This window comes from Pristiophorus japonicus, unplaced genomic scaffold (genome assembly GCF_044704955.1).
Source record: "Pristiophorus japonicus isolate sPriJap1 unplaced genomic scaffold, sPriJap1.hap1 HAP1_SCAFFOLD_2167, whole genome shotgun sequence".
Lineage (NCBI taxonomy): Eukaryota > Metazoa > Chordata > Chondrichthyes > Pristiophoridae > Pristiophorus > Pristiophorus japonicus.
Window position 1 is genome coordinate 7,501 of NW_027251873.1, and position 17,392 is coordinate 24,892.

The 17,392-nt window shown below is 57.4% G+C and overlaps 1 long non-coding RNA gene and 1 pseudogene across 1 annotated transcript in view; both read left to right on the top strand.

Moving 5' to 3' along the window:
* The window catches only part of LOC139245306 (uncharacterized), a 16,658-nt gene extending 765 nt beyond the window's left edge, over positions 1-15,893 (top strand). Inside the window, exons 2-3 of the long non-coding RNA XR_011589956.1 lie at positions 11,829-11,911; positions 15,614-15,893. This is a non-coding gene — a long non-coding RNA (uncharacterized lncRNA). The remainder of the gene's footprint in view (positions 1-11,828; positions 11,912-15,613) is intronic.
* Positions 15,894-15,899: 6 nt separating this feature from the next.
* Positions 15,900-16,493, top strand: LOC139245305 (adenylate cyclase type 6 pseudogene; annotated as a pseudogene).
* Positions 16,494-17,392: the final 899 nt, after the last annotated feature.

The window sequence follows — 17,392 nt, forward strand, 5'->3', positions numbered from 1 at the left end:
GAGCACAGGGGGTGATGGGTGAGCGGGACTCGGTGCGAGTTAGGACACGGGGCAGCGAGCACAGGGGGTGATGGGTGAGTGAGACTCGGTGCGAGTTAGGACACGGGGTCAGTGAGCACAGGGGGTGATGGGTGAGGGAGGGAAGGAGTCCCGAGGGTTTTGAGGTGTTGCAGTGAGGGTGGACTGTGTGATGGGTATTTTTGTATCAGAGGGAACAGCCAGGATGGAGGGAGGCAGGGGAGTGTTTTGGAACCGATGGCTTGTAACGTACTCCCGCTGGTCAAATGGTGACAACCTAGCATCTGCCCCCACTCCCTGTCTCAAACTGGTCTGTGAACATTAAACCCTCCCACCCCCAATATCAGAAAACATCGACCTGAAAATCAATGCACCCTCCATTTTAAACTCTTTCCTTCCCCCAACCTTCAGTCTGAGAAAGCTGGGATTGTGTGATATAACCAGAAAATGCTGGAAGACAGAGACAAGCGAGAGAGAGAGAGAGAGAGAGAGCGATAGAGGGACAGAAAGACAGAAGGAGAGAGAGAGACAGACAGAGAGAGAGGGACATGTTTTTCTCGATGGGCTCCATCGGGGAAAACCTCAATGCCCTCCTCATCTCCTCTCATTCTTTTTAATTCTCTCCCTCTTTATCTTCCTGACTGTGTCTGTGTGTGTCTTTGTGTGTGTGTGTGTGTGTGTGTGTGTGTGTGTGTGCGCGTGTCTGTGTGTGAGTGCGTGTGTCTGTGTGTGTGAGTGCGAGTGTCTGTGTGAGTGCGCGTGTCTGTGTCTGTGTGTGTGAGTGCGCGTGTCTGTGTGAGTGCGCGTGTCTGTGTCTGTGTGTGTGAGTGCGCGTGTCTGTGTGTGTGAGTGCGCGTGTCTGTGTCTGTGTGTCTGAGTGCGCGTGTCTGTGTGAGTGCGCGTGTCTGTGTGTGTGAGTGCGCGTGTCTGTGTGTGTGAGTGCGCTTGTCTGTGTGAGTGCGCGTGTCTGTGTCTGTGTGTCTGAGTGCGCGTGTCTGTGTGAATGCGCGTGTCTGTGTCTGTGTGTCTGAGTGCGCGTGTCTGTGTGTCTGAGTGCGCGTGTCTGTGTGTGTGAGTGCGCGTGTCTGTGTCTGTGTGTGTGAGTGCGCGTGTCTGTGTGTGTGAGTGCGTGTGTCTGTGCGTGTGAGTCTGTGTGTGTGAGTGCGTGTGTCTATGTGTGTGAGTGCGTGTGTCTGTGCGTGTGAGTGCGCGTGTCTGTGTGTGTGAGTGCGCGTGTCTGTGTGTGTGAGTGCGCGTGTCTGTCTGTATGTGTGAGTGCGCGTGTCTGTCTGTGTGTGTGAGTGCGCGTGTCTGTCTGTGTGTGTGAGTGCGCGTGTCTGTGTGTGTGAGTGCGCGTGTCTGTGTCTGAGTGTGCGTGTCTGTGTCTGTTTGTCTGAGTGCGCGTGTCTGTCTGTGTGTGTGAGTGCGCATGTCTGTCTGTGTGTGTGAGTGCGCGTGTCTGTGTGTGTGTGTGAGTGCGCGTGTCTGTCTGTGTGTGTGAGTGCGTGTGTCTGTCTGTGTGTGTGAGTGCGCGTGTCTGTCTGTGTGTGAGTGCGCGTGTCTGTCTGTGTGTGTGAGTGCGCGTGTCTGTGTGTGTGAGTGCGCGTGTCTGTGTGTCTGAGTGCGCGTGTCTGTCTGTGTGTGTGAGTGCGCTTGTCTGTGTGTGTGAGTGCGCGTGCCTGTCTGTGTGTGTGAGTGCGCGTGTCTGTCTGTGTGTGTGAGTGCGCGTGTCTGTGTGTGTGAGTGTGCGTGTCTGTGTGTGTGAGTGCGCGTGTCTGTGTGTCTGAGTGCGCGTGTCTGTCTGTGTGTGTGAGTGTGCGTGTCTGTGTCTGTGTGTGTGAGTGCGCGTGTCTGTGTGTTTGAGTGCGTGTGTCTGTGTCTGTGTGTGTGAGTGCGCGTGTCTGTGTGTGTGTGTGAGTGCGCATGTCTGTGTGTGTGAGTGCGCGTGTCTGTGTGTGTGAGTGCGCGTGTCTGTGTGTCTGAGTGCGCGTGTCTGTCTGTGTGTGTGAGTGTGCGTGTCTGTGTGTGTTAGTGTGCGTGTCTGTGTGTGTGAGTGCGCGTGTCTGTGTGTGTGAGTGCGCGTGTCTGTCTGTGTGTGTGAGTGCGCGTGTCTGTGTGTGTGAGTGCGCGTGTCTGTCTGTGTGTGTGAGTGCGCGTGTCTGTGTGTGTGAGTGCGCGTGTCTGTGTGTGTGAGTGCGCGTGTCTGTCTGTTTGTGTGAGTGCGCGTGTCTGTGTGTGTGAGTGCGCGTGTCTGTGTCTGAGTGCGCGTGTCTGTGTCTGTTTGTCTGAGTGCGCGTGTCTGTGTGTGTGAGTGTGCGTGTCTGTGTGTGTGAGTGCGCGTGTCTGTCTGTGTGTGTGAGTGCGCGTGTCTGTGTGTGTGAGTGCGCGTGTCTGTGTGTGTGAGTGCGCGTGTCTGTCTGTGTGTGTGAGTGCGCATGTCTGTCTGTGTGTGTGAGTGCGCGTGTCTGTGTGTGTGAGTGCGCGTGTCTGTGTGTCTGAGTGCGCGTGTCTGTCTGTGTGTGTGAGTGTGCGTGTCTGTGTGTGTGAGTGCGCGTGTCTGTCTGTGTGTGTGAGTGCGCGTGTCTGTGTGTGTGTGTGAGTGCGCGTGTCTGTGTGTGTGAGTGCGCGTGTCTGTCTGTGTGTGTGAGTGCGCATGTCTGTCTGTGTGTGTGAGTGCGCGTGTCTGTGTGTGTGAGTGCGCGTGTCTGTCTGTGTGTGTGAGTGCGCGTGTCTGTCTGTGTGTGTGAGTGCGCGTGTCTGTGTGTGTGAGTGCACGTGTCTGTGTGTGTGAGTGCGCGTGTCTGTGTGTCTGAGTGCGCGTGTCTGTGTGTGTGAGTGCGCGTGTCTGTGTCTGTGTGTGTGAGTGCGCGTGTCTGTGTGTGTGAGTGCGCGTGTCTGTGTGTGTGAGTGCGCGTGTCTGTGTGTGTGAGTGCGCGTGTCTGTGTGTGTGAGTGCGTGTGTCTGTGAGTGCGCGTGTCTGTGTCTGTGTGTGTGAGTGCGCGTGTCTGTGTCTTTGTGTGTGAGTGCGCGTGTCTGTGTCTGTGTGTGTGAGTGCGCGTGTCTGTGTCTGTGTGTGCGAGTGCGCGTGTCTATGCGTGTGAGTGCGTGTGTCTGTGCGTGTGAGTGCGCGTGTCTGTGTCTGTGTGTGTGAGTGCGCGTGTCTGTGTCTGTGTGTGTGAGTGCGCGTGTCTGTGTCTGTGTGTGTGAGTGCGCGTGTCTGTGTCTGTGTATGTGAGTGCGTGTGTCTGTGCGTGTGAGTGCGTGTGTCTGTGTGTGTGAGTGCGCGTGTCTGTGTGTGTGAGTGCGTGTGTCTGTGTGAGTGAGTGCGTGTGTCTGTGTGTGTGAGTGCATGTGTCTGTGTGTGTGAGTGCGCGTGTCTGTGTCTGTGTGTGTGAGTGCGCGTGTCTGTGTGTGTGAGTGCGCGTGTCTGTGTTAGTGCGCGTGTCTGTGTGTGTGAGTGCGCGTGTCTGTGTGTGTGAGTGCGCGTGTCTGTGTGTGTGAGTGCGCGTGTCTGTGTGAGTGCGCGTGTCTGTGTGTGTGAGTGCGCGTGTCTGTGTGAGTGCGCGTGTCTGTGTGTGTGAGTGCGCGTGTCTGTGTGAGTGCGCGTGTCTGTGTGAGTGCGTGTGTGTGAGCGTGTGTCTGTGTGTATGAGCGCGTGTCTGTGTGTGTGAGTGTGTGCGTGTCTCCGTGTGTGAGCGCGTGTCTGTGTGTGAGTGCGCGTGTCTGTGTGTGTGAGCGCGTGTCTCTGTGTGAGTGTGTGCGTGTCTCCGTGTGTGAGCGCGTGTCTGTGTGTGAGTGCGCGTGTCTGTGTGTGTATGAGCGCGTGTCTGTGTGTGTGAGTGCGCGTGTCTGTGTGTGTATGAGCGCGTGTCTGTGTGTGTGAGCGCGTGTCTCTGTGTGTGAGTGTGTGCGTGTCTCTGTGTGTGAGCACGTGTCTCTGTGAGTGTGCGCGTGTCCCTGTGCATGTCTCTGTGCGTGTGTGAGAGATCTCCGGCCCAGCCAGAAGCAGGTCCCGCTCTCACTGGAAGGACTTCAGCGTGTCGCTGTCCCCCACACGAGAGGGCAAGCTGCTCCCGAACCTGGCTCTGAGCCGCTACACAACCTGAGCCTCCTCACCCCATCCAACCTCGCCTATTGTCAACAACGGGAAGTGGTTCAGGGTCAAAGGGCTGTTAGGTGGCAGCGAGCGAGGAGAGAAGTGGAAAGAAGGCGAGAGAGAGAGCACCCCAATCCCAGTGCCCCCGAGAGGGAGGGAGAGAGCGAACAGAGCAACCTTGGAGTGCAGGTCCACAGATCCCTGAAGGTAGCAGGCCAGGTAGATAAGGTGGTTAAGAAGGCACACGGAATACTTGCCTTTATTAGTCGAGGCATGGAATACAAGAGCAGGGAGGTTATGCTTGAACTGTATAAAACACTGGTTAGGCCACAGCTGGAGTACTGCGTGCAGTTCTGGTCACCACATTACAGGAAGGATGTGATTGCACTGGAGAGAGTACAGAGGAGATTTACCAGGATGTTGCACTGGAGAGGGTACAGAGGAGATTTACCAGGATGTTGCACTGGAGAGGGTACAGAGGAGATTTACCAGGATGTTGTACTGGAGAGGGTACAGAGGGGATTTACCAGGATGTTGCACTGGAGAGGGTGCAGAGGAGATTTACCAGGATGTTGCACTGGAGAGGGTACAGAGGAGATTTACCAGGATGTTGCACTGGAGAGGGTACAGAGGAGATTTACCAGGATGTTGCACTGGAGAGGGTACAGAGGAGATTTACCAGGATGTTGTACTGGAGAGGGTACAGAGGGGATTTACCAGAATGTTGCACTGGAGAGGGTGCAGAGGAGATTTACCAGGATGTTGCACTGGAGAGGGTGCAGAGGAGATTTACCAGGATGTTGCACTAGAGAGGGTACAGAGGGGATTTACCAGGATGTTGCACTAGATAGGGTACAGAGGGGATTTACCAGGATGTTGCACTAGAGAGGGTACAGAGGAGATTTACCAGGATGTTGCACTGGAGAGGGTACAGAGGAGATTTACCAGGATGTTGCACTGGAGAGGGTGCAGAGGAGATTTACCAGGATGTTGCACTGGAGAGGGTGCAGAGGAGATTTACCAGGATGTTGCACTGGAGAGGGTACAGAGGAGATTTACCAGGATGTTGCACTAGAGAGGGTACAGAGGAGATTTACCAGGATGTGATTGCACTGGAGAGGGTACAGAGGAGATTTACCAGGATGTTGCACTGGAGAGGGTACAGAGGAGATTTACCAGGATGTGATTGCACTGGAGAGGGTACAGAGGAGATTTACCAGGATGTTGCACTGGAGAGGGTACAGAGGAGATTTACCAGGATGTTGCACTGGAGAGGGTATAGAGGAGATTTACCAGGATGTTGCACTGGAGAGGGTGCAGAGGAGATCTACCAGGATGTTGCACTGGAGAGGGTACAGAGGAGATTTACCAGGATGTTGCACTGGAGAGGGTACAGAGGAGATTTACCAGGATGTTGCACTGGAGAGGGTACAGAGGAGATTTACCAGGATGTTGCACTGGAGAGGGTGCAGAGGAGATTTACCAGGATGTTACACTGGAGAGGGTACAAAGGAGATTTACCAGGATGTTGCACTGGAGAGGGTACAGAGGAGATTTACCAGGATGTTGCACTGGAGAGGGGACAGAGGAGATTTACCAGGATGTTGCACTAGAGAGGGTGCAGAGGGGATTTACCAGGATGTTGCACTGGAGAGGGTACAGAGGAGATTTACCAGGATGCTGCACTGGAGAGGGTACAGAGGAGATTTACCAGGATGTTGCACTGGAGAGTGTACAGAGGAGATTTACCAGGATGTTGCACTGGAGAGGGTGCAGAGGAGATTTACCAGGATGTTGCACTGGAGAGGGTGCAGAGGAGATTTACCAGGATGTTGCACTGGAGAGGGTGCAGAGGAGATTTACCAGGATGTTGCACTGGAGAGGGTGCAGAGGTGATTTACCAGGATGTTGCACTGGAGAGGGTACAGAGGAGATTTACCAGGATGTTGCACTGGAGAGGGTACAGAGGAGATTTACCAGGATGTTGCACTGGAGAGGGTACAGAGGAGATTTACCAGGATGTTGCACTGGAGAGGGTACAGAGGAGATTTACCAGGATGTTGCACTGGAGAGGGTGCAGAGGAGATTTACCAGGATGTTGCACTGGAGAGGGTGCAGAGGAGATTTACCAGGATGTTGCACTGGAGAGGGTACAGAGGTGATTTACCAGGATGTTGCACTGGAGAGGGTACAGAGGAGATTTACCAGGATGTTGCACTGGAGAGGGTACAGAGGAGATTTACCAGGATGTTGCACTGGAGAGGGTACAGAGGAGATTTACCAGGATGTTGCACTGGAGAGGGTACAGAGGAGATTTACCAGGATGTTGCACTGGAGAGGGTACAGAGGAGATTTACCAGGATGTTGCACTGGAGAGGGTACAGAGGAGATTTACCAGGATGTTGCACTGGAGAGTGTACAGAGGAGATTTACCAGGATGTTGCACTGGAGAGGGTACAGAGATTTACCAGGATGTTGTACTGGAGAGGGTGCAGAGGAGATTTACCAGGATGTTGCACTGGAGAGGGTGCAGAGGAGATTTACCAGGATGTTGCACTGGAGAGGGTACAGAGGAGATTTACCAGGATGTTGCACTGGAGAGGGTGCAGAGGAGATTTACCAGGATGTTGCCTGGACTGGAGAATTTTAGCGATGAGGAAAGATTGGATAGGCTGGGGTTGTTTTCTTTGGAACAGAGGAGGCTGAGGGGAGACCTGATTGAGGTGTATAAAATGATGAGGGGCCTGGATAGAGTGGATAGGAAGGACCTGTTTCCCTTGGCAGAGGGCTCAACAACCAGGGGGCACAGATTGAAAGTAATTGGGGGGAGGTTTAGAGGGGATTTGAGGGGAAATGTCTTCACCCAGAGGGTGGTGGGGGTCTGGGGTGGAACTCACGGCCTGAAAGGGTGGTAGAGGCAGAAACCCTCACCACATTTGGATGTGCACTTGAAGTGCCGTAACCTACAGGGCTACGGACCGAGAGCTGGAAAGTGGGATTAGGCTGGGTAGCTCTTGGTCGGCCGGCACGGACACGATGGGCCGAAATGGCCTCCCTCCGTGCCGTGAACGTCTCTGATCCCGTGAGCTCTGGTTCCACCTCAGACTGTGCATTCACACGCTCCCCGGAAGGGGTTAATCCTCCCAGCTTTAGCAGTTTTTTTTTTGCTTTCATTGAATGACTGGATTCACGAGTGCGTGTGTTGTGTGTGTGTGTGTGTGCGTGTGCGGGGGCGAGGGAGGCAGGGTCGGAAAATTCTCCTCGACTCCAGCTCTCGCTGAACTTCCTAATTTGAAACATGTGTTCCTCGGTGCACGCGCACCAACCTAGGCCCAAATTCACACCCGCTCCCCCCACCCCGCTATCCGAATGGAGCCCCTCCCTCTCCCCTGCTTCGTAGACAGACCCCTCGCCCCCCCCCCCCCACCCTGAGCACTGCCTGATCTGTGCACATTCTCCGCGAGGCAGACAGGTCCCGATGTCCCAGGGAGAGAGCGGGAGTGTCCGCTCTCTTGTGAGGGAAGGAAATAGGACCAGGAAGGGGGCCATTCAGCCCCTCGAGCCTGTTACATTAGGAACAGGAGGAGGCCATTCAGCCCCTCGAGCCGGTTACATTAGGAACAGGAGGAGGCCGTTCAGCTCCTCGAGCCTGTTACATTAGGAACAGGAGGAGGCCATTCAGCCCCTCGAGCCTGTTACATTAGGAACAGGAGGAGGCCATTCAGCCCCTCGAGCCTGTTACATTAGGAACAGGAGGAGGCCGTTCAGCCCCTCGAGCCTGTTACATTAGGAACAGGAGGAGGCCGTTCAGCTCCTCGAGCCTGTTACATTAGGAACAGGAGGAGGCCATTCAGCCCCTCGAGCCGGTTACATTAGGAACAGGAGGAGACCATTCGGCCCCTCGAACCTGTTACATTAGGAACAGGAGGAGACCAGTCAGCCCCTCGAACCTGTTACATTAGGGACAGGAGGAGACCATTCAGCCCCTCGAGCCTGTTACATTAGGAACAGGAGACCAGTCAGCCCCTCGAGCCTGTTACATTAGGAACAGGAGGAGACCAGTCAGCCCCTCGAGCCTGTTACATTAGGGACAGGAGGAGACCATTCAGCCCCTCGAGCCTGTTACATTAGGAACAGGAGACCAGTCAGCCCCTCGAGCCTGTTACATTAGGAACAGGAGGAGACCAGTCAGCCCCTCGAGCCTGTTACATTAGGAACAGGAGGAGACCATTCAGCCCCTCGAGCCTGTTCCACCATTCAATGAGATCATGGCTGACCTGTGACCTAACCCCATATACCCGCCTTTGCCCCAGAATCCCTTAATACCCTTTGGTTAACAGAAATCTATCAATCTCGGATTTAAAATTAACAATTGGCCCCCAGCATCAATTCCCGTTTGCGGAAGAGAGTCCCAAACCTCTCCCACCCTTTGTGTGTAGAAATGTTTCCCAACTTCACTCCTGAAAGGTCTGGCTCTAATTTTCAGACTCTGCCTCTAGTCCCAGACTCCCCAACCAGCGGGAACAGTTTCTCTCTCTCTACCCTCTCTGTTCCCCGAAATATCCTGAAAACTTCCATCAGATCACCCCCTTAACCTTCTAAATCCCGGGGAACACAACCCCAGTTTGTGTAATCTCCCCTCGTAATGTAACCCTTGGAGTGTGGGTAACATTCTGGTAAACCCACACTGCACTCCCTCCGAGCCCAATATACCCTCCCTCAGGTGTGGGCCCAGAACTGCTCACAGTGCTTCAGGTGTGGTCTAACCAGGGCTTTGTACAGTGCAGCATAACCTCTACCCCCTTGTACTCCAGTCCTACATAAGAAACAGGAGCAGGAGCCGGCCATTCGGCCCCTCGAACCTGCTCCGCCATTTAATACGACCATGGCTGATCCGATCATGAACTCAGCTCCACTTCCCCGCCCGCTCCCCATAACCCTTCACTCCCTTATCGCTCAAACATCTGTCTATCGCCACCTTAAATATGCTCTGGATAGAAAGGCCAGCGTCCCATCAGCTGTTTAGCTTATTTTCTGTACCTGTTTATGACATTTTAATGATCGTACCTGGAGCCATCAAACATCTTCAGATCCCCACTGTTGTAGCTTTTCACCATGTAGGAAGTAGTCTGTCGTATCCCTTTTAGGTCGAAAGTGGATGCCCTGACACTTGCTGACATTGAAATCCATTTGCCACAGTTCTGTCCAATTCACTTAATCTGTCGATATCTTAAACAGCCTGCAACACCACCTCAACATCGTCATAGGCGGTCCCTCAAACAAGGATGACTTGTTTCCACAAGAGTTCCCAGGTGTTTCAATGAAGGACTCAATATTCCGGATCTCGAACTACATCCTGAAGGGTGGAAGATGCCTGTGGGTGGATTGTTTTAACGTGGGGTGACCGTTGTACACCAGCCACCACACGGGGCTTGACAGAGCGAGGTCTTGGTCCAGGGGCAAGGGTTAACCAGAACAACTGGAGACCTGCTCTGCTGCACCGACCCAGTGCGCCCACATATCGCACACAGTGTGGGCTGTTCCTGGGCCCTCGCCTCTCCCGTACCCTCATCTGTACACCTCCACCACGATCTCTCGCCGCTCCTCCGCCCCGATCTCTCGCCGCTCCTCCGCCCCGATCTCTCGATACTCCTCCGCCCCGATCTCTCGATACTCCTCCGCCCCGATCTCTCGCCACTCCTCCGCCCCGATCTCTCGATACTCCTCCGCCCCGATCTCTCGCCGCTCCTCCGCCCCGAACTCTCGCCTCTCCTCCGCCCCGATCTCTCGCCGCTCCTCCGCCCCGATCTCTCGCCGCTCCTCCGCCCCGATCTCTCGCCCCTCCTCCGCCCCGATCTCTCGCCGCTCCTCCGCCCCGATCTCTCGCCGCTCCTCCGCCCCGATCTCTGGCCACTCCTCCGCCCCGATCTCTCGCCGCTCCTCCGCCCCGATCTCTCGCCGCTCCTCCGCCCCGATCTCTCGCCCCTCCTCCGCCCCGATCTCTCGCTGCTCCTCCGCCCCGATCTCTCGCCGCTCCTCCGCCCCGATCTCTCGCCGCTGCTCCGCCCCGATCTCTCGCCGCTCCTCCGCCCCGATCTCTCGCCGCTCCTCCGCCCCCGATCTTTCGCCGCTCCTCCGCCCCGATCTCTCGCCGCTCCTCCGCCCCGATCTCTCGCCGCTCCTCCGCCCCGATCTCTCGCCGCTCCTCCGCCACAAAACAGGTGCGGCAAGAGATCGTGGCAGAGGCTCGTTGGGAGATCGTGGCGGAGGCTCGGTGAATGTTTGGTGCCGAGCTGCAATGGGAGACCGAGGCAGAGGTGTAGCAAGAATATCACCTATCCTGTTGTTGAGAGAGATTTGCGTGTCCTTCTGCAAGAACACAGGCAGCAAGCATGCAGGTACAGCAAGTGATCAGGAAGGCCAATGGCATCTTGGCCTTTATTGCAAGGGGGATGGAGTATAAATGCAGGGAAGTCTTGCTACAACTGTACAGGGTATTAGTAACGCCACACCTGGAGTACTGCGTACAGTTCTGGTCTCCGTATTTAAGGAGGGATATACTTGCATTGGAGACAATGCAACAAAGGTTCACTCGATTGATTCCTGGGATGAGAGAGGGTTGCCCTATGAGGAGAGATTGTGTAGATTGGGCTTATATTCTTTGGAGTTTAGAAGAATGAGAGGTGATCCCATAGAAACATAGAAACATAGAAAATAGGTGCAGGAGTAGGCCATTCGGCCCTTCGAGCCTGCCAATGGCTGAACATGCAACTTCAGTACCCCCTTCCTGCTTTCTCGCCATGCCCCTTGCTCCCCCGAGTAGTAAGGACTTCATCAAACTCCTTTTTGAATATATTTAGTGAATTGGCCTCAACTACTTTCTGTGGTAGAGAATTCCACAGGTTCACCACTCTCTAAGTGAAGAAGTTTCTCCTCATCTCGGTCCTAAATGGCTTACCCCTTATCCTTAGACTGTGACCCCTGGTTCTGGACTTCCCCAACATCGGGGACATTCTTCCTGCATCTAACCTGTCTAAACCCGTCAGAATTTTAAACGTTTCTATGAGGTCCCCTCTCATTCTTCTGAACTCCAGTGAATACAAGCCCAGTTGATCCAGTCTTTCTTGATAGGTCAGTCCCGCCATCCCAGGAATCAGTCTGGTGAACCTTCGCTGCACTCCCTCAATAGCAAGAATGTCCTTCCTCAAGTTAGGAGACCAAAACTGTACACAATACTCCAGGTGTGGCCTCACCAAGGCCCTGTACAACTGTAGTAACACCTCCCTGCTCCTATACTCAAATCCCCTCGCCATGAAGGCCAACATGCCATTTGCTTTCTTCACCACCTGCTGTACCTGCATGCCAACCTTCAATGACTGATGTACCATGACACCCAGGTCTCGTTGCACCTCCCCTTTTCCTAATCTTCCGCCATTCAGATAATAGTCTGTCTCTCTGTTTTTACCACCAAAGTGGATAACCTCACATTTATCCACATTATACTTCATCTGCCACACATTTGCCCACTCACCTAACCTGTCCAAGACACATACAAGGTTCTGCACGAATCCCCCCCCCCCAAGTCTCGGAACCTGCACTGTTCCAGCTCTTCCACATTCGGAGTTTTTTTGAGCGCGAGCGAGGGACATGAGTGAATTGAAGGTGAATTGCTTACTTTGGGGAGAAGGTGACACGGCCATAATGTGTTTTTAAGATTGACCGTGTGCAGTTCTGGGGGCGCACCGGAGGAGGAGGCAATGATGCTGACAGAGTGTGACGGCCAAGGTGTGACAGGAAGTAAGTGTGACGCTCACAGGAAGCGGCGACTTTTAACTTATCGCGATGGGGCGGGGGCGGGGAAGAGATGGAGGTCGGAGAGACACAGGACGAGCTTGCGTTTCTCTCGTACATTTCACCTCCTCAGGGCGTCCAAATCCGCATCACGGCCAATCAAGTGTAGTCACTGTTGTATTGTGGGAAACGCGGCAACTCAATTAGCGCACAGCAAGCTCTCACACACAGCAATGTGATAGTGACCCGGATCATCTGTTTTCGTTGGTGATGTTGGTCGAGGGATAAATATTGGCCCCAGGACACCGGGGAGAACTCCCCCTGCTCTTCTTCCAATAGTGGCCCCGGGATCTTTTACATCCACCCGAGAGGGCAGACGGGGCCTCGGTTTAACGTCTCATCTGAAAGACGGCACCTCCGACAGTGCGGCGCTCCCTCAGTACTGCCCCTCCGACAGTGCGGCGCTCCCTCAGTACTGCCCCTCCGACAGTGCGGCACTCCCTCAGTACTGCCCCTCCGACAGTGCGACGCTCCCTCAGTACCGCCCCTCCGACAGTGCGGTGCTCCCTCAGTACTGCCCCTCCGACAGTACGGCGCTCCCTCAGTACTGCCCCTCCGACAGTGCGGCACTCCCTCAGTACTGCCCCTCCGACAGTGCGGTGCTCCCTCAGTACTGCCCCTCCGACAGTGCGGCACTCCCTCAGTACTGCCCCTCCGACAGTGAGGGGCTCCCTCAGTACTGCCCCTCCGACAGTGCGCGCTCCCTCAGTACTGCCCCTCCGACAGTACGGCGCTCCCTCAGTACTGCCCCTCCGACAGTGCGGCACTCCCTCAGTACTGCCCCTCCGACAGTACGGTGCTCCCTCAGTACTGCCCCTCCGACAGTGCGACGCTCCCTCAGTACTGCCCCTCCGACAGTGCGTCACTCCCTCAGTACCGCCCCTCCGACAGTGCGGCGCTCCCTCAGTACTGCCCCTCCGACAGTGCGACGCTCCCTCAGTACTGCCCCCCCGACAGTGCGGCACTCCCTCAGTACTGCCCCTCCGACAGTACTGCCCCTCCGACAGTGCGGCACTCCCTCAGCGCGGCGCTCCCTCAGTACCGCCCCTCCGACAGTGCGGCGCTCCCTCAGTACCGCCCCTCCGACAGTGCGGCGCTCCCTCAGTCCAGTCCCTCCGACAGTGCTGCGCTCCCTCAGTACTGCCCCTCCGACAGTGCGTGCTCTCCCTCAGTACTGCCCCTCCGACAGTGCGGCACTCCCTCAGTACTGCCCCTCCGACAGTGCGGTGCTACCTCAGCACTGCCCCTCTGACAGTGCGGGGCTCCCTCAGTACTGCCCCTCCGACAGTGCGGCACTCCCTCAGTACTGCCCCTCCGACAGTGCGGCACTCCCTCAGTACTGCCCCTCCGACAGTGCGGTGCTCCCTCAGTACTGCCCCTCCGACAGTGCGGCGCTCCCTCAGTACTGCCCCTCCGACAGTGCGGGGCTCCCTCAGTACTGCCCCTCCGACAGTGCGGCGCTCCCTCAGTACTGCCCCTCCGACAGTGCGACGCTCCCTCAGTACCGCCCCTCCGACAGTGCGGCATTCCCTCAGTACTGCCCCTCCGACAGTGCAGCGCTCCCTCAGTACTGCCCCTCCGACAGTGAGGGGCTCCCTCAGTACTGCCCCTCCGACAGTGCGCGCTCCCTCAGTACTGCCCCTCCGACAGTGCGGTGCTTCCTCAGTACTGCCCCTCCGACAGTGCGGTGCTACCTCAGTACTGACCCTCCGACAGTGCGGCGCTCACTCAGTACTGCCCCTCCGACAGTGTGGGGCTCCCTCAGTACTGCCCCTCCGACAGTGCGCGCTCCCTCAGTACTGCCCCTCCGACAGTGCGACGCTCCCTCAGTACTGCCCCTCCGACAGTGCGTCACTCCCTCAGTACCGCCCCTCCGACAGTGCGGCGCTCCCTCAGTACTGCCCCTCCGACAGTGCGACGCTCCCTCAGTACTGCCCCTCCGACAGTGCGGCGCTCCCTCAGTACCGCCCCTCCGACAGTGCGGCGCTCCCTCAGTCCAGTCCCTCCGACAGTGCGACGCTCCCTCAGTACTGCCCCTCCGACAGTGCGTCACTCCCTCAGTACCGCCCCTCCGACAGTGCGGCGCTCCCTCAGTACTGCCCCTCCGACAGTGCGACGCTCCCTCAGTACTGCCCCTCCGACAGTGCGGCACTCCCTCAGTACTGCCCCTCCGACAGTACGGCGCTCCCTCAGTACTGCCCCTCCGACAGTGCGGCGCTCCCTCAGTACCGCCCCTCCGACAGTGCGGCGCTCCCTCAGTACCGCCCCTCCGACAGTGCGGCGGTCCCTCAGTCCAGTCCCTCCGACAGTGCTGCGCTCCCTCAGTACTGCCCCTCCGACAGTGCGTGCTCTCCCTCAGTACCGCCCCTCCAACAGTGCGGCACTCCCTCAGCGCGGCGCTCCCTCAGTACCGCCCCTCCGACAGTGCGGGGCTCCCTCAGTACTGCCCCTCCGACAGTGCGCGCTCCCTCAGTACCGCCCCTCCGACAGTGCGGCGCTCCCTCAGTACTGCCCCTCCGACAGTGCGGCACTCCCTCAGTACTGCCCCTCCGACAGTGCGGCACTCCCTCAGTACTGCCCCTCCGACAGTGCGGTGCTACCTCAGCACTGCCCCTCTGACAGTGCGGGGCTCCCTCAGTACTGCCCCTCCGACAGTGCGGCGCTCCCTCAGTACTGCCCCTCCGACAGTGCGGGGCTCCCTCAGTACTGCCCCTCCGACAGTGCGGCGCTCCCTCAGTACTGCCCCTCCGACAGTGCGACGCTCCCTCAGTACCGCCCCTCCGACAGTGCGGCATTCCCTCAGTACTGCCCCTCCGACAGTGCAGCGCTCCCTCAGTACTGCCCCTCCGACAGTGAGGGGCTCCCTCAGTACTGCCCCTCCGACAGTGCGACGCTCCCTCAGTACTGCCCCTCCGACAGTGCGGTGCTACCTCAGTACTGACCCTCCGACAGTGCGGCGCTCCCTCAGTACTGCCCCTCCGACAGTGTGGGGCTCCCTCAGTACTGCCCCTCCGACAGTGCGCGCTCCCTCAGTACTGCCCCTCCGACAGTGCGACGCTCCCTCAGTACTGCCCCTCCGACAGTGCGTCACTCCCTCAGTACCGCCCCTCCGACAGTGCGGCGCTCCCTCAGTACTGCCCCTCCGACAGTGCGACGCTCCCTCAGTACTGCCCCTCCGACAGTGCGGCGCTCCCTCAGTACCGCCCCTCCGACAGTGCGGCGCTCCCTCAGTACCGCCCCTCCGACAGTGCGGCGCTCCCTCAGTCCAGTCCCTCCGACAGTGCAGCGCTCCCTCAGTACTGCCCCTCCGACAGTGCGTGCTCTCCCTCAGTACCGCCCCTCCGACAGGACTGAACAGCCTCCACCTGTTGCTAATGTAACAGACTCGAGGGGCTGAACGGCCTCCTCCTGTTCCTAATGTAACAGACTCGAGGGGCTGAATGGCCTCCTGTTCCTAATGTAAGAGGCTCGAGGGGCTGAATGGCCTCCTCCTGTTCCTAATGTAACAGGCTCGAGGGGCTGAATGGCCTCCTCCTGTTCCGAATGTAAGAGCCTCGAGGGGGGACTGAAGTTCTCCTGCGGGTAGTGAATTCTTGCGTTCTTGCTCTGACCCTCTCCTTTCCTTTGCCCCCTCTGCTCTGTCCCCAGCATGTCTTGGTACGGTGGCATCCTAGTCGATGACCACAAGTGCTCGTGGGGCGAGCGGAGGGCCCAGACGACCAAGACGACGGCGGCCAACGGCAATGGCGGAGGAGGTGCGCTGTGCAACCCGCGCGGTCTGAGCTGCTGGCGGGACTCGGAGATGGAGCGGCGGAAGACGGCTGGCGAGTTCGGGCTGCCCTGCGCCTGGCAGGAGGATATCTACAGCCAGAACAGCGGTCGCTCCCGGGGCGAGCTGGGACCCCGGTCCATCAGGCTGGGGTTGGAGGACGGGGACCTGGGCGGCGGGGAGGGGGAGCAGGGTGGAGAGGGGGTCGGCGACCCGGACCCTGGGCAACGCCTGGGACCCGCCGCCTGCTGGGGCAAGGTCCTGCGTGTCTTCCAGTCGAAGAAGTTCCAGTCGCAGAAGCTCGAGCGGCTGTACCAACGCTATTTCTTCCGGCTGAACCAGAGCAGCCTGACCATGCTGATGGGCGTCCTGGTGCTGGTGTGTGGCGTGATGCTCACCTTCCACTGTGCCCAGGGCGACGTCGACAAGCCCTACCTTGGCGTCCTGTCCGTCTCCATGGCCCTCTTCGTCGTCCTCATGCTGGTGTGCAATCGCAATGGCTTCCACCAGGACTACATGTGGGTGATCAGCTACCTTGTCATCGGCGTGCTGCTGGTGGTGCAGGTCTTTGGGGCACTGACTGTCAGCCCACGCAGTGCCTCCGAGGGTATCTGGTGGAGCCTCTTCTTTATCTACATCATCTACACCTTGCTGCCGGTTCGCATGAGGGCGGCTGTCATCAGCGGGGTGGTGCTCTCCGCCATCCACGTGGTCATCTCCTGGTGCAAGAACTTCGAGGATTCCTTTCTCTGGAAACAGGTGAGAAGGCGGGCGGGCGGGCGAGCGATTGCGAGGCAGAGACAGAGACAGAGCGAGATGGTTTTGGGACGTAACAGGGGGATCCCACTGGGCCCATCGTTGCCCGTGCTGTGCCGGCTCTGTGTCTCTGTCTCGCAATCGCTCGCTCGCCTCCTCAGAGAGAGCGAGATGGTTTTGGGTCGTAACAGGGGGATCCCACTGGGCCCATCGTTGCCCGTGCTGTGCCGGCTCTGTGTCTCTGTCTCGCAATCGCTCGCTCGCCTCCTCAGAGAGAGCGAGATGGTTTTGGTCGTAACAGGAGGATCCCATTGGGCCCATCATTGCCCGTGCTGTGCCGGCTCTGTGACAGAGCGACCCAATCAGTCCCACTCCCCCCTGCCCTTTCCCCCACAGCCCTGTGAATTTTTCCCCTTCCAGTATTTACCCAATTCCCGGTTTGAAAGTCACGATTGAATCTGCTCCCACCGTCCTTTCAGGCAGCGCGTTCCCGATCACAACAACTGGCTGCGTAAACACATTCTCCCCATCTCCCCCTCTGGTTCCATCGCCGATTATCGTCAATCTGTGTCCCTCTGGTTACCCCACCCTCCTGTCCCCCGGGGAACAGTTTCTCCCCGATCTACTCCATCAAAACCCCTCCTGATTCTGAACCCCTCTATTAAATCTCCCCCTTAACCTTCTCTGCTCCAAGGAGAACAACCCCAGCTTCTCCAGTCTCCCCACGTCACTGAAGTCCCTCATCCCCCCCGGGACCATTCTGGTCAATCTCCCTCTGCACCCTCTCCCAGGCCTTCACACCCTCCCTACAGTGCGGGGCCCAGAATTGGACACAATACTCCAGCTGGGGCCCAACCCAGCGATTTATACAGGTTTAACTTAACTTCCTAGCTTTTGGATAA